This window comes from Rhinichthys klamathensis, unplaced genomic scaffold, assembly GCF_029890125.1.
Source record: "Rhinichthys klamathensis goyatoka isolate OS25496 unplaced genomic scaffold, OSU_Roscu_1.1 h1tg000099l_1, whole genome shotgun sequence".
In the NCBI taxonomy this organism is placed as follows: domain Eukaryota; kingdom Metazoa; phylum Chordata; class Actinopteri; order Cypriniformes; family Leuciscidae; genus Rhinichthys; species Rhinichthys klamathensis.
Window position 1 is genome coordinate 542831 of NW_026606638.1, and position 17242 is coordinate 560072.

The 17242-nt window shown below is 37.0% G+C and overlaps 1 protein-coding gene across 2 annotated transcripts in view; it reads left to right on the forward strand.

The window, feature by feature from the left end:
• Positions 1-17242, forward strand: part of arhgef12b (Rho guanine nucleotide exchange factor (GEF) 12b) — an 85888-nt gene that overhangs the window by 1583 nt on the left and 67063 nt on the right. The window lies entirely within an intron of this gene.

The following is a 17242-nucleotide window of genomic DNA, read 5'->3' on the forward strand; positions in this document are numbered from 1 at the left end:
ATACAAAACCCAAAATGTTCAGTGTTTAAGATCTCTTTAAGATCTAAAACCGATCTTAAAGAGCATGATGGGTAACATTGTCACAAGTGCGATGATCCAGTTTTGTGAGACGTGCCGTCAAACCTGTTTCTCTCAAAATTGTCAAGTTGATAAGAAAACTGGTGACCTTATGACCTTGCAGCTCAAATTTACTTGATTTTTTCCCAGATAAGCGTAATGTACGTGAATATTTTTTTCTAAGCAGAACCACTAATTTATTGTGACAGTGCGTGGTTTGTGTGTTTGTATATTGTTTTGGTAGTGCACTAGTCACTCAGAATGACCCAGAGAACTGTGAGTGATGGAAAGATCTGAATTGGATCTTTAAATCCCGTTCGGTAAAAGGAACGAATCTTTATTCAAGTAATTTCGTTCATTTGAGCAGAACTAAATTAAAATGTTAGCCTACATTTTCAATAGCCAGATTCTTCCAACACATTTTTTTCTGCAAACTTTGATCATATTCTGAAAAATGGAGGGGGAAAAAAAAGATAATGCAGCCAATGACAAATTATGATAAACAGTCCGAGTCACCCATTCTTTTGTCACATGACAGATGCATAGTACAAGAAACAGAATTGATTAGGCCTAGTTCACCTTTTGACTCTGGTTCGAGTCGTTCCTTGTCACGTGAGAGGAATGAAAATGAACTAATTGTTCATGATCGACCCATCACTATACCTGTGAGCCCACAGCTTGTGACAGGAAGCACTTTAGATATGCTGTCATCTCACTGTGTTCTGCTAATGCTGCTCTTAAGACTCAGTGTGTCTCTTGTTGTGGTTTTACACGTTTTGAGTTGTTACCTGCAGTGCTCGACCAGTCGCACACATTAGAGAACGAAACTCAGAAGATGCTGAGTGCAAATGTGTCATCTTATCTGTGTGCAGTTGTACCTTGGTGTATGTTGTGTGACATATGTGTTTTGACACCTATGCTTTTTTAAAATTATTTCCATCTTGCATATTGCAAATAGTACAGATGTAGTGCACAGCAGGTCAAGCATTGTTAAAAGCGCTATATGAGGATGACTTGACTTGACTAGCTGCTTTTGTAAGGTGATGTTCTATGATAGTCAAAACAGGTCGTTTCCTCAAAGGCAAGAACAGGGCACTTGCTCTCAGTAAACATTACCATCTACTATCAGGATTTCATAGATCGACATTTGCATTATTGCATATTTGAGACGCATTTATTTTGAAAAGGAAAGTTCAGATAAGCTTCTGTGTTGCGTGTGTTCAGAAAAAAATAAAATTTTTTTTTAAAGGGTTAGTTCACCCAAAAAAGACTTTCGGTCATCTTTGGAACACAAATGAAGATTTTTTTTTTTTTTTTGATGAAATCTGAGAGCTTTCTGTTCCTCTATTGACAGTCTACTCTGCGCAACTACCACTTTGACGCTTCAAAAAGTTCATAAAGAGATTGTAAAACTAATCATAAGAATTAAACGGTTTAGTCCACATTTTCTGAAGAGACACGATCGCTTTATGAACAGATTGAATTTAGACTTTTAAACATTCATCAATGAACATTTAAACAGAAGCTCAACTGAACCTGCTTGAAGTGCGAGAACAAACCTCATTGGTTCTTGCGGAAGCTCAAACGTGCTGCGTAACACTAGAACAAACCTCATTGGTTCTTGCGGAAGCTCAAACGTGCTGCGTAACACTAGAACGAACCTCATTGGTTCTTACACGAACATGCTTGAGCTTCTGTTTACCAGAACTGATGTGTGAGTTGATAAATGTTATATGTGAAGCCTAAATTCAATCAGTTCATCATATAAAGCCATCGTGTCTCTTCAGAGAAAAATGGACTAAACCACTCATATTCAAATGGATTAATTTTACATTAGATAAGTGGTAGTTGCGTAGCTGTCAATAGAGGGACATAAAGCTCTCAGAGTTCATCAAAAAGAGCTTCATTTGTTTTCTGAAGATGAACGAAAGTTTTACGGGTTTGGAACGACGTGAGAAACGACCCATTTTTTGGGTGAACTATCCCTTTAAAGCAACATTTGTTGCCACTGAAACTTTGTATTAAATTTTCTGTAGTATTGTAAATTGAACTGGCTACACAAGTTCTGATTCACAAATTGAGTCTTTTAAAATGGGGGTGTGGTTTCAATTGCATTATCGAATTATTGAATGATCAATGTTTTGTTATTTCCTTTTAGTGCAGTCCTAAAATATTTCTTTTTAAAAATAAAATAATTTAAGTAAAATTACATAAATTGATGTTGATCTGTTTTATTATAAAAGCTTTATGCATAGCATAGCACCTTATTGGAATCGAAATTAGGAAATGATAAGAATGGGATTCAATCAGAATTGGAATCGATATTAAGCGTAATCGGAATCATTAAAAATTCAAACGATACCCAACCCTAATCTAGGATGCCTAAATGTTTTTCTACAAAACTCCATTATGTTTTTTTTTTGTGATGATCTGTTTTCAACATAAGAAATGTTACTTAAGCACAAAATCAGCATATTACAATGATTTCTGAAGGATCATGTCTAATAACTATAGTGATGGATGCTGAAAATTCAGCTTTGCATCACAGGAATATTATAAATAGTACATTTAAAATATACTAATAGAAAACCATTTTAAGATATTTCATACTATTACTGTTTTAACTGTATTGTAAATACACATAAATGGTGGTGTAAAGTGTGTATTGAGTTGTATAAATACGATGACCAAACCTATACATAATGGACAGACAGGGACTTGGATGTTTTCTCAATGGCTTTTATTTGCTGCATTTGTAGACTGTTTTTCTTCGCTGGGCGGCTGGAGTTTTGGCAGTGAGTTCAGAGGGCATGTTGGCATTTTTAGAGGAGAATTATTCTTTCGTCTGTATTCTAGTTTCTCCAGGCTCTTCTCTGAAGACGTCTCACCAAAGCAAAGCTCCGCTCACCTCTCATCATTTGTCTGAATAACTGTCTGGCAGTAGCGAGTGAGTCAGAAGCCTTCTTCTTCTGGAAAGCTTTTGTACGTCACCACACACCACTTTAATCTCAAGGCTTCACAAAAGCTTTTTGTGTTTTTAAAAATAGTGCAGATGTGAGAAAGCAAGTTATGTATCTGTTGGGTTTCATAGCAACACAACAGCTGTGTCCGAAACATAAGGCCACTGCCTTGATGACTTCACAGGTGGTGTTTTTGTGGGAAAACGCCTAATAAGGAAGCTAGGTTCAGAAACCATAACTGCATGTCTAATGATCTAGAACAAATTAATGTAACGAATTAGTCATATCCAAGCAAATGTTTATTGACTACAATACTTATTTCTCACTAGAACTAGAATCGTGAAAAAAAGAAAACTTTAAAATTTAGGCTACCTCTTTAAACAATTCTTTTTTATTATTAGGCCTATATATATATATAAAAAAAGCATTTTCCTTGTGCCTTGGTATGGTCTTACTTTTGTTTACTGGCTATGAAGACAAAATTTTTCAGGTTTTGGACAGCCAATTATGTGTGACATTAGGCTAGCATAACTAGACGCTTCGTACAGTATGCTTGTTTGATGGGGACATTATTTTTTATAACTTGCGAAATTCAGATGTTTTCAGTATTATGTACTGTAACATCCACTAAATAATATACGAAACATTGCAATGCAAACATGATGAGCTTGAGTCCTCATAACCTCCCAGATATTTATAGCTGAAATGATATATCTAACTAACATCAACTAAATAGACACGAAAAATGTTTGTGTTCTTATCTGACTTCATGTGGCAAGAATCATGGCATTGAATGTTTGCTGAAGGCTGTATCGTGCAGCTTGCTCTTTGTCACAGCATTTCGCTGATCTGTGGTCTTTTTTTTTTTTTTTTTTACCCCCGAGGCCCTCTCGGGAAGTGGTGACATCACTAATAAACAATGTCTGTCAACTGGGCCAGGCCACAAGCTCTTCCTGACAGAGCTGCCAGCCACCAGCAGTGCATTATGGGAATAAATTGAGTTGCTTTGTTACTTTATTTGTCACATGGCCATTCTGTATGAATTCAAATAAGAGAACCATATAGGCAGTGGTAATGGCAATGGATTATAGGCTAGCGGAGTGCGTTTTTATGTACAGTATGTATAAATTGTTTAAAGAAAATGCTAAAAAAGTTAAAGCTGTATATGTAAAGTAGTTTAGTTATATGATCTATATCTATAAACAATTTTGTCTTTTAATAAAGAGACAAGGAGTCTCTCATTACTAATAATTGTGTACATTATTTCGTATTTGTACGCACAGGAGAACTTCTCACTAAAAATCTCCGCCTAATTCACAACACGTTCGTACGCACATGATTTTGTTCTTAACATCGTTCTGATGTTGGTGAATTTGTAGTTCTAAATGAGCGGTCGCGTGCACAAGGTTAGTCATTTGCATAAAACACCCACAAACCATCTCAATATAAGGGCTTTCTGCACACGATTTCCTTACAGGCTTTCGTCCAGTTCTCACAATAAATCCCTTTTTATACAGACCTCTCATTAGCCAGCTGTACATACGCGTATATCTGTGTTATTCAGAGAAACCTCACTGCTGAAGCTATAACGCCACGGGAATTTATTTAAAATGAAATTAAACTGTATTATTTAATATTATATAAGGTTATATATGGATTATAATACAATTAATGCAACAAACTTCAATGTAATTATAGTCGTTTGAGGATGAAATATAACTTCTTAACACGATTATAAGGCCGTACAGAGTAAGTGGTTTTTGCGTACGCGTGGTTTCAGTTGTTCCTATATTTTTTCGTAAATTTATAATTAGAATAACATTTTTGGTGAATCGTGATTTTTTCTCAAAATCGGTCTTACGGCGTACTCATGCTTTGTGAATGAGACCCATTATTACTATTTTTTTACTATATAATTTTTTCAAAATATTGGCATTACTTTTACCATAAATAAGGCCAAGAGGGAGATTTAGCTTTTAAATGCCTTAGAATGTTGAGGCTGTTTAATGTGCTCCTTGTGGCAAGATATATATTGGATTCATTTATTTATGATTAACTTCTGGTCTGAACAGGCCAATAAAACTGCTACATTAATCAAGTTAGAAGTGTCAACCTGCAAGTACTGTAAACACTGCAGCCCACTGCATTTCATTATTAAAAAACAACAGTAAATCATCATAGGCCACCTCCACACAGCCATTAAATGACATCTTTAGATATACAGAGAATAGCACATATATTTGTTGTTTAGCAGAAAATGTAGTATTCATCCAGACAGGTGCTTTAGACATTTCTTTAAAAATCCTTCAATGGAGAACACGTTTTACAACAGAACAAGTTAAAATTCCTGACTCTATATCTCTTATATTGGTGTGAACGTAGTAAATTGCAACTTCAATAAGTGCAATAAATCACTGATTTTGCTTAAAGGGATACTCCACTTTTTTTGGAAATAGGCTCATTTTACAACTCCCCTCTCATTCCTGCGTAATAATCAAGAAACTTTACTGCCGTACCATGAGTGCAGCAGGCGTAATGATATGACGCAGCGCCTGAAAATAGTTCCGTTGTGTTGACGGAAGGTAGCCTATTTTCAGGCGCTGCGTCATATCATTGCGCCTGCTGCACTCATGGTACGGCAGTGAAGTTTCTTGATTATTACGCAGGAATGAGAGTATAGTTCCTAGCCATATCAGCCTAGAAAATCGCAACTTTACATTTTCCGTCGGTCTTAGTGCACGATGTAACTACAGAAGAGTCAAGTTTTAAATAGGAAAAATATCGAAACTCTTTGGTCATTTTTTTTTTAGAAATGCTAATGGTCTTGTCCACTTCAATGATGTATGCTAAGCTATGCTAAAAGTGGTACCGCCAGAACCGGAGATCGGCTGAATGGATTCAAAAACGGTAAAACTCAACAGTTTAACTCTGGGGGAGTTGTAAAATGAGCCTATTTCCAAAAAAAGTGGAGTATTCCTTTAACCCTTCAGAGTAGGGCTGGGCGATAAAACGATAACGATATGTATCGCGATAGACACGTGATCGATATCAATAAAAAATGTGTTCAATAAAACGTTCGATAATTTTTTTTTTTCTTCGTCGGAAGAAACCACAGGTTGCGAAGCAAGTTTGCATTAACAAAGGCACTCGCTCTCTGGTAACCTAGCAACGTAGGGAGTGACAAGCTCAGGCAATCATGTGTCAGTTTGTTTGCGCCATCAAAAAAAAAAGAAAAAAGTTTGGTTGCGCCATCGTTGTCTCGTGCTGCTGGGTTCCTCATCAGTAACCGGCGATTGATAAGCAGAAAATGAGTGCCCTTCATCTGCATGCCATGCAGGCTAGAATTGCGAAACATTATTGGATAATTCGCTCTATTCGCGTTTGATGTGAACACAGCATAATGAACAGGCTGCGATGTCAAGATTGCAATGCTGGTGTGTGTGTGTGTGTGTGTGTCCGACTCCACGCGCGCGAGAGAGAGAGGCGCGAGAGAGAGAGACACGCGGGCGCGATCGAACAGTGGAGACATAAAAACATACTCCGTCATTTTGTTAATACAGGACATCAGTCAGTCTGCAAAGTGTTTACAATATTTGTGTAGGCCTATACTCGCAATAAAACACAACATTGTCCTTTTGTCACACTGTATTTATTGTCAAACTGTAGCCTACAACTGTACACACCGTTTTAAAAGCAAAACATATTTATCCAACCCCTTTGTAAAACAGTCTGTGTGTTCCATCTTTTGGACATTCATCATATCGCATTTGTTTTCATTTCTTGCCCTCAAAACAGAGCACTAATCTGTTATTTTTAAGTTACACATTGATTAAAAAAGAAAATTAAATTTGTTGGTAGTATTATTTTATATGGAAATCAATTATTTATAATTCTGATGAGAATAAAGTTAGGGTTAATTAAAATTAAGGAAAACAAATATATTGATCTGAAATATTGCAAATTAATTTTAAATTCATTCAGGTACAATTACCAAACATATCTCATATCTATCTTTTAAGTTTAATTAATAAACCAATTATATAAAACTATTATCAGTGCACTATAAATAAACTGGTTCTATGCCTTTATTAATAAAACTTATTTAAAAAATACAAGGCTTAAGACATTTATAAAAATGCCTTCTATATTTCTGTTTTGCTTTTCACTCCATTGTACCGAAATCGTACCGAACCGTGATGTCTAAAAAAACCACCCACGTCCCGCCGCGCCACTGTCACCTTTTTTACTCTGAGGAGTTTGCAGGTCTGATTGTGAATTTAGACTTATGTTTACATTTTAATTATTTGAGTTTTCCATGGTTGTGTTGACATTTCTGTCTTGGGATTGTAATCAGAGGAAGGTTAAGTTTAAAATAAAAATGTTTAAATGTAATATATTTTTTTCTCCTGGTCCTTATTTTAAATGGGTCATAAAAAAAATCAATAATTATCGATATCGACCGATATGAAACACTGATATCGTGATACAGTTTTCAGCCATATCGCCCAGCCCTACTTCAGAGTCTTGGGCTATTTTGGCCCTTTTTGAGTACTTTTTAATTTTTTAATTTTGCGACATAAACAAATGTTTACCATACTAATTTTTGGTATCATTTTTTTTTAGCACAACATCACCTATATGACCAGACAATTAGTTTTTCACTTTGATGTACTGTATCAACATACTGGACCCAAAATCACACAAAAAACACAAAATCCGAATAGAAAAATTATAGCTTTTCTACTACAAAAAATACAAACATGCTCAATGAAGCATTTTTAAAGGTTTAAAATGTAGACACAAGTTGTAAATGTCAACAAATACAGGAACAATTCAGATATAATCAAGCTATATACAAAAAAAATATGATTTACAAAAAAAGCGGGTGTAGCCATATAGGCTTTTTTTTTTTCTTTTTAGCTTTGCCACTTTAAAAAAAAAAAGTGCACACAATTATACAGAGAGCTATATTTAAGGTCTTGCATTCCCAGAGTATGAGGGCTCCCAAATAGTGCTAATACAACATAAAAAAAGGTAAAATTGAGATAAAATCAAACTATATACAGCAAAAAGCAGGTGTGGCAATAGGCATTTTTTCTTTTCTTTTTTGCTTAGAAACTCTACAAAACACTTCATGTACAATTACACAGACAGCTACATTACAGGGCTTTCATTCCTTGAGTAAGAGGGGTTCCTCAATAGTGCAAATATACCATACTAAAGGTAAAATGAACACAAAATCAAACTATACATACAACAATATCAGTTTTTTTTTTTTTTTTTTTTTTATCTGTGCCACTCCTCAAATCGGTTTATCTAAATCTACTCCTAAACTACCTAAACTACTCCTAAACGATCTACACTATTCCCAAACTACTCTCAAAATCTACTCAAACTAGCAATAATATCTCTCTCTATATATATAACGTATATATGTCTCTCTTTATCTACTCCGTAAATCTCCTGCCTTTCAATTTCGCGTCTTTGCTCAGTTGGCTCCTCCTCCATTCCGTAAAATGTGCAGCCTGAAGAGCAGAGTCAGCAGATTCACACGTTTTTCTCCGTTTTGTTTTATGACAAAAATCGACAAAGTTATTAGAATAAATGCAACGTCTGTCACATCCCATCTTGCGTTCTTTTACGAACGCGTCAATATACACGTCAGTTTTTTTATATAAAGTTTAAATTATCATATCTCCGTTTTTACGTGGTCTATCAACACAAAACAAAAAGTAAAATAGAATTTCAAGCCAGCACTTTCGACAGAAGTGGCGTGATCAGCGACCTCGAAGAGTTAAGCTCACAATAAGGTCATTAACACCTTTTAAAGGGATTAGTTTGACAAAAGATAAAAATTCTGTCATTATTACTCATTCTCATGTCGTTCCAAACCCGTAAGACTTGCGTTCATCTTCAGAACACAAATGTGATCTTTTTGATGAAATCTGAGCGCTTTCTTTCCCTCCATTGACAGCTACGCAACTACCACTTTGACCCTTCAAAACGTTAATAAAGAGATCTTAAACAGTGGGCTGTTTTTTAATCAGGAAAAGAGGTTTTAACTAAACCAGATTTAACAATACTTTTGCTTGATGATCCCCAGTTTTTTTCATAAATAAACAACATTATTTGGATGTAAATAAACTTTTATTGTTTGCACTCTTAAAACTCAAATGTTTTTATTCAAATTTAATAATTTTTTAAATTGTATTTTTTAGAAATTAATTTAAGAATAGATTCAATAGTAGTAATATTTTTTTTAATAATATTGTCACATGATCATAATCCACGTACAGGATTATGATCCTCACAAACCTGAATTTGACCCAGTATTTTAGCTTTCGACGGTCTGATCTGATCTTTATCAGATGATAAGTCTAAGACTAAGTTGTGACCAATACAACATTTTGGACAATTAAATTGGAGGCGAGCCATGTTTAGCTATGATTGTGAAAGATCAGTGCCCGGTTGCATAAAGCACCTTAAGTGTAATTTTCCCTTAAAGTCGCCCCTCAGCACATGACATAGGATTGTGGGAAAAGATACCATCAGGAACATCCTGCTATAATGACAGGTGCTTGCTCCATATAAAGTCACATTGACATTAATCTTGCAAGTCTGCTGGTACCTAGTGTCTGACAAATCAGTTTTAGATTCAGTTTTAGAACAAGTTTTAGACCTGTTCATGTGACACCTTCCAACCAACCAGATCGATTTGACAGATTACAGGGAGTGTATTTTGATCTGAAACTGGTTCATCCTAAGCAGGGCTCAATTATTTTCTAGTTTTATGGATTTAAATTTGCAGTGAATGGAGAAGATGTATGGAGCAGGGCGAAATGCTCAGATTTTCCCAGCTATGCTGGTTTTGTTGGTGGAAGGCAGGCTTTGCTCTGTTTGGTCAGCTGATGGTCAGAAGCCCTTGTCAGCATTTTATGTGCCGCTGTCATTGGCTGTGCAAAAAAATGCGTGCCAGCGGTTTGTGTTTGTCTGTGAGAGATTGAGAAATTCTTGAAAAACAGATGTGCTGAATATTTCCTTAATTTTTAAATACCATGAGATCATCTTTTTCATTTTTCTTGTTCAGGCACAGACATGAGTTATAGAGCTCTTGCTTGCTGTTTTTGATCTTATCTTTTCTTCCACATTTATTCAAGCTTTTATTTACAATGATCTAAGGTTACAGCCATTTATGCAATAGCCAATCAGAAACCTTAATGTCATTTTTATAAATGGGACCCAACTTTGGCTGTGTTGTTCAGAATGGGAAACTAGTATACACTGCTCACTGCTTACCAGTTAAGTGCAAACTCTGCCATTTTCATTGGTCAACTCAAACACGTGGTAGGCAAAACTGTGATTGACATTAGGGCTGCTCGATTATGGCAAAAATCATAATCATGATTATTTTGCTCAATATTGAAATCACAAATATTGAAATATTTCAAGCCTTTATTTGTTGTAATTTTGATGATTATGGCTTAAAGCTTATGAAAACCTTTTCACAATATTCTAATTTTGAATTTGAGGTTTGAAGCTGTAAGCCATAATAATCAAAATTATAACAAATAAAGGCTTGACATATCCCACTTTGCATGTAATGAGTCTATATATTAGCTTCACCTTTTAAATTGAATTACTGAAATAAATGAACTTTTGCACGATATTCTATTTTTTCGAGTTTCACCTGTACTAGGTTAATTAATGAAAGTAAAAGTCCTCAAAACAGTTACAGAAGACAAGTCAGCAATACAATTAAGAACAAAGAAACTAAATTACAAACAAAACCGACAAAAAATACAACAGAACAAAACTACAAACTAAATAAACAGTGCTTTAGGTTTTTCATGAAGATGTTCTAACAGTGGGTTTCAGCCAAGTAAAAGCCTACAACAGAAATTGAATAAAGTAATCAAATGGAAATGCAAATGTGTAACAGTATGCATTTTGCAATGAACAGTAGTATCTTGGAAACAAAAAGTGTTCTTTGTCTTTTTAATCAATTTTTTGTTTTGAGATTTTTATCAAATAATGAGTCCTTTTATGATAGGTTAATCTGAGTGTATTGCTGAAAATACAGAATATATATTATATATTAATAGTATGGTATTCTGAATATAGCTGTATTGGAGGAGATGGCACTACCTGTTAGTAATGAGTACCCCAGTTGGAACTGTGTATGACCACATACATATAGACCTACATTCTTGAATATTTCACCTAAATACAAGTGACACGAGAAAGGATGAGTAATATATGAGCAGTTCCACATGGTAATTTTGGTCCATTTAATTAAATACCACTTCTTAGTGTGTCTGACATGTCTCAGCTTGCTGAGTAGATAGAAACCTGTACTAATCGTGGCCGACACCCCAGCGAGCCAGACACTGGAAGACAAGAGTTCACTAATGCTTTTTATTTTTCATTTTTTTAATGACGAAAAAAAGCTTTTGAAAGTACGATTGAGTAAACATGGGTTGTTGGAAAGAACTGGGAGAAATTAGAGAAACAGAGAGATCACACTCTCACTCTAGTCATAGTGAATCATGATAAAGTAGAAGAGGGGGGGCGGAGCTTGAATACTCCAGGAAGTGACACATTGTCATGGCTTTAAAAGTTCTGTGATTTATACTATATTAGACAATATTAAATGCTGGGATTTCTGATAAATGTCACAGCTCTTGAGTATTTATGTGTGATGATCAGTACTTCTCTCTGTTGTTGCAAAGCATTACTGTGATTTAAAGCCTGGTCACACCAAGGATGATAACTATAACGATAAACATATAGGCTAGTTTAAAAACACCACAACTATAACAATAATAGCACAGAGGAATGACATCGTTGGAATCACTTTTTTTCCCATAACATTGACACGGCGCACAAAGATTTCACAACATTCCTTTACAGTCATGCTTTTATTATAATTCTATGTAGCCTATTATGACAGATTTGTGCTGCAAATGTTGCTTTTAACTTATCTTCCTTTTTGAAGTGATTCCAATCATATTTCAAGCGATTCAAAACCATTATGGCGAACAGCACGCATTTGAAGTGTCTCAGCTAAAGAAAATAATCAATTACCTATCGGCTTTAATATATCAGCAGGGCTCCAGACTAACTTTTCCACTGGTTGCACTGGTGCTACCAACTTTCTCAGTTGGTCGCACCAGCATATGATTTGGTCGCACCTTTTTTTTTTTTCTTTTTTTTTTTTTTGCTACATGCCATGGGATTAATCAATGTATGCTGATGATTAGTGGTTTTAATGGACCAAGGCTAGCAAAGGCTTTCTGGGTTGCAGCAGAAATACCTGTAATATATTAATTATCATTGCCAAATTTCAGGATTTTCATGGATTTTGGACAGTAATTTTAATCTGTAATTTTAAGCATTTTACATTTGAATTATAGCCTATACAATCTATCTATTTACATTTGAATCATATTCTATCTATCTATCTGTCTATTATCATCTTTCTATCTTTTAAAAATCATTAAACATTCAAATGTATGCATTACATTTTAAAAGATTAGAGTATTATAATAAACTGATACAGATTTTTCGTTATCAAAGTTTATAGTTGTAACAAAAAGCAGAAATCTCACACTCCTTACCTTCTGCATTTTATAATAATTTCCTTTTCCTCTGTCGAGCGATCATGAGAGTAATCTTTCGACAGAGGAAAATATAACCGCTGAAAAGACTTAGGAGGAAGGGGCTCTGTGTTTCGTGAGACCATTTTTATCATTTTTATATGCCTTAATTTGTGAATTCGTAATTGGCGCGTTTCACCATCAGTGTGCAATGCGCGTGACATCTAAGTTCGTCAATAAATAAACTGCACGTGTCTTGCGGAAGAACATTGTAGACGGAACTTCTCTCCGTTAATGTCTATGGCGAGTCACGCAGGCACTGGGCTACCCCCAAGCCGAGACGACCCCGGGATAAAATAGTCCGAATAGAAACACTTATTATAGGCGTACCGTAGTGATTCAGAATAAGTCAAAAACACGGTTTGGAAAATGGATTCATGATGTAGCCTACTCGTTCATTTTGAACATAAGTTACGGACTGCAGCAGCTGCTGATACAACGGCGTTCTGTTGCTCAAGCGTCCACTCGCACAAATGCGACCACATAACATTTTAACTCGCACATTCTCAAAAAATGGTCGCATATGCGACCAATTTGGTCACAGTCTGGAACCCTGATCAGACTAAGTTCCTTATCGGGTCGATAACAATAACATTAAAAAGTACCATTTGTCGGCCGATATTGATATGGTGACCGATATATCGTGCATCCCTAATCTCAGTGTAATTAACATAAGTTTAATAACTAAAGTAGTAGGCCTGTTTGAATAGAAAGGACTGTAGGATTTTGAGCTCTTAAATGGCTTCGCTGCCTACAGTTCCCACAGGAAGTGTGGCTGGGGAGAGAGAGTGAACGAGAGAGACAGGGACGGGGTTATAGACCCGTGTTGAAAAAGTAGGAAGTGGCTGTGGGAGCCAGTCTGCTTTTGGAGGCTGGAGATATTGGGGCCAGAACAGCACACAGAGTCCTCGTGCTACACACACGTGACAGGCCCTTTGACTCTCCCAGCTGCGTCACCTTGGAAACTGCAAGTAATGTTGCTGCAGCTTTCCCATTCTCCTTTGCCAGACGAGCTGTTAGGAAAGAAATGTACCTCCTCAGATCTAACCTTTTGCCATGCTGACTGCCATCTATACAGCTCGACAACCTGCTGACAAACTACAGTCCTCGGGATGAGGTGATTGTTGAAGTTTACTGCTGATCTGTGATCAGCTACACTAGGTCTTTGTGCTTTATAGTGAGGGTTGGGAAGGAAAAAAAGAGTTTTTTTTTTTTTTTTACATTCACTCAAGCATTATCTTAATATTTGTTCTCTTTGCTCATTTATTTTCAAGTATAATTCTTTGCATCATCTTTGGCTGTCATGCTTCAACTTTGTCTCATAATTGTGGTTTTCCCTCAGCATGCCAGACGTGTGAAAGGTTAGTGACATCAGTCTTGTCAAAGCATAAACAACAGTGTGTCTTTTATAACAGATTGTGCATGTGCAAAAATATGACAGAAAATAGAGCTTACGAGAAATGAGATTTAAATTGCCACTTTTTTTCGTTAGAAGCATCAGCCTCAGAGCCAGAGGATTTACGGATTGGCAAAGGTCATCCATGTTGTATGAGACCAAAGTGCAGACCAAAGCCAAAAGACTTTAGAGCCTCAAAATGCCACTATGAAGCCAAAATGAGTCATTACACTGACTGACTGCATTATGCCATTTTAGCTGTAATTTAAAAGTTGAGGCCAAAACCTCAGTTTTCTTGTTACCTAAGAGCTGAAGATCTCTGGTGAACACATGGTCCTAAAATTGTCCTTTCTTATAGCCTAGTTTCTTATTTTTTTACTTTTGATTTTGAGGTAAAATTAGTTGTAAGCGGCCTGTTACATCAGACAATATAGAGGGGCAGTTTTGTCCGTTTTCCTCTTGAAGTAAACCAGCTCCTTGGTTTTTGCAAGTTGTTAACTAGTGATTTATACTCTCACTCCTGCCTCACTCCATTTCTACATATATCTCACAAAAGTTATTAAAGAAGCTGTAGATAGAATCGTCAAGCCAAACAGGGGTCGACCAGATATGCCTGACTGTACTTCTCTACTGTCATAGAGTTCAGTGACATTAGCTTTTGTTAACAGTGGGGTGCTTTGGTGTCTGGACCCAATATGTTGTTTTCCAGAGTACAAGGACTCTTTCCAGGAAGGGACTAATGGTAACAGGTGCCTCTCAGTTCCCTCTGAACCTGGTCTGCTGTGACGTTCAGCTTGAACTGAGTTGTCAGGATTACCGGTGCCAGTTGAGGTGTGAAAGTGTGACAGGTGCAGGGTTGTGAGTGAGACTGGCTGTTTCTTACTAGCTGAAGGCTCAGAGGGAATGGAGGCAAAAGGTACTTAGAGCTGTGAGGTCTCGGGGAGCCAGTGGCCATGGGTGGTTGGATGGTGAACTTCAGAAGACCTTGAATCCATCCTGTTAAACAACTGGTTCTGCTTGTTGGCCATCTCCATATTCTCCTGTGTTACTTCCATCAAAACTATCCTCCACATTATTGTCCTGCATCTGCACTCCACCTTTCTCCTGTAGGAGTCCCTGCTCTTTCTCGACTTTGGTTTAAATTTTCTTTATATGCATTCATCCCCTCCCTATCCCCCTTCTTTAATGGTCATTTGTATGACCAGGGTATGTTGATGGGGAAGCAGCATACTTCACCGGTGGAGAAGGTGTCGTCAACACAGATGTTAATGTCACTGTTACTGTCCACCATGCCACCAAACAGGCAGGTTACCAGAAGGTTGCTGCTTCAATCCCCACTAAAATGATCACTGTGCCCTAGAGTGAGGCCCTTCAGGTTGCTCCACACAGGTTGCCACTGTAATAAGTTCACATTGCTGTTACATACAGACATTACATGATAGACAGTTCATGGTTTCACAGACAGAAAAACTGGTTTCACAGACAGACAAATGTTGTGCTTTTGTGCATTTTGGAGGTGTTGACGTACATTCTAAAACCATTGTGCAATGCATTGTACATCATGCAGGAAATTACCTGAGAAATGTGAAGCATTTTAATGGACTTAGTTCAGGGGTAGATTACATATTTCATTTGATGCGAATAAAAACACGACCTGGTCTTAGAGTCTGTTTAATGTGTTGCATTGTTGTGTACCTTAGTGTTGGTGGCTCAGTAGTCTCAGCCTCAGACGTCACGCCCATGGACCGTTGGCTGAACGTCTGATGCATATGACACACTTATCTGGAAACACTTCAGGAGTTTCGAAGTCGCGATCTGATTGGTTGAATTCTACAGGATGTCCGTGAGACGTTGTGTTGCGTTCCACAGTCCGTCTGGAAACAAATGCCGTGACACCAAACTCCCTCATGGAAGAAGAACGCAGTCGTGTTTAAAACTGTGACAATGAGCGCTTACCAGGATCAACTAAGCGCTGGATTTTCAAAAGTATATGAAATTCGCAGCTCCGTTCTTGAATGAATAATTCATAGATGCACGCCTGTCTGGTATCGCAGGGACATCGGCGTTCCTTTTTTTACGCCCCTAAACATGACGCGGAACAAACCGAACTGTGATTGGTTATGTTAAATGTCAGTCAGATGTCCTCTCGGGCGGTCCTTGACCAATGAAAGCTGCGATAGAGTCCAGACCTTCTGCCGTCAGTCTTAAGGTCTGGCTACGCGAGACTAGTGGTTCAGTTGTCAAATACAGAGTTGAGAACACATCTTTCCAAAAAATCTCAAAAATCTCACTTAGATTAGAATTGTCTTAAATATATTAACACCAGGTTCATGGTGAACATTTTAAGGGTATGTTTACATGACAGCGATGTACTAAAAATGGAAAAGTTTTTGCTTTGCGTTTTTTCGTGTACAGATGACAACTTTGTCAAAACAATCCCCATTCACACAGATTCGCAAAAACGACTAAACATGCTGTATTTTTTAGTTAATGTGTCATGTAAACAGCCCCTAAGAAACACATTTTGGACATGCCTTAGTTTGGGTGAATCAGTTGTCAAAGAGGGAGAAATCTTTGAAGTATCTCTGCTGTCAGTACCTGTGGTTGGGCCTGTAAATCTGTATTCCTGCATCCCGCTTTCTTCCCCCACCTCTCCAGTCTCCAGTCCAGTGGAGCAAATCTTAACATGAGGCGCACCCCGATCAGTATCTCTGCTCCACACAGCTGGCAACATCTGCTTCTGAAAGGGAGATAAGAAGGGCTTGGCAACTCCACCCTGCCACGTTCCACACAATGTCCGTGCCCGTCTGCTTCCTGCTCCAACAGACCATTACCAAACCCGACCACAGAGCCATGGCACGTCTTCCTTTTCCGTATCTGTAGGACTCTCCCATGATTCAGACTTGTCTCAACATCTGCCTGGACATCATAATGCATTATGAATCTCTGCTCTCGGTCTGAGCAGCTTTCAGGGTTTCATGTTCATGGGATATGAGAACAGTGCAATTTGATCGGTTATATTTTACATATTTTTGCGTTTTTCGTGCATTTAAAAGTTAAGTGGAATGAAACATAAATTCACTGTTTCATGGCGGAGTGCAAAAAGCAACATTATGAGTTTTCTCCTTCTGAAATTCAATGTAGCGTTGAATTACCTTTGGAATGTGATAAAG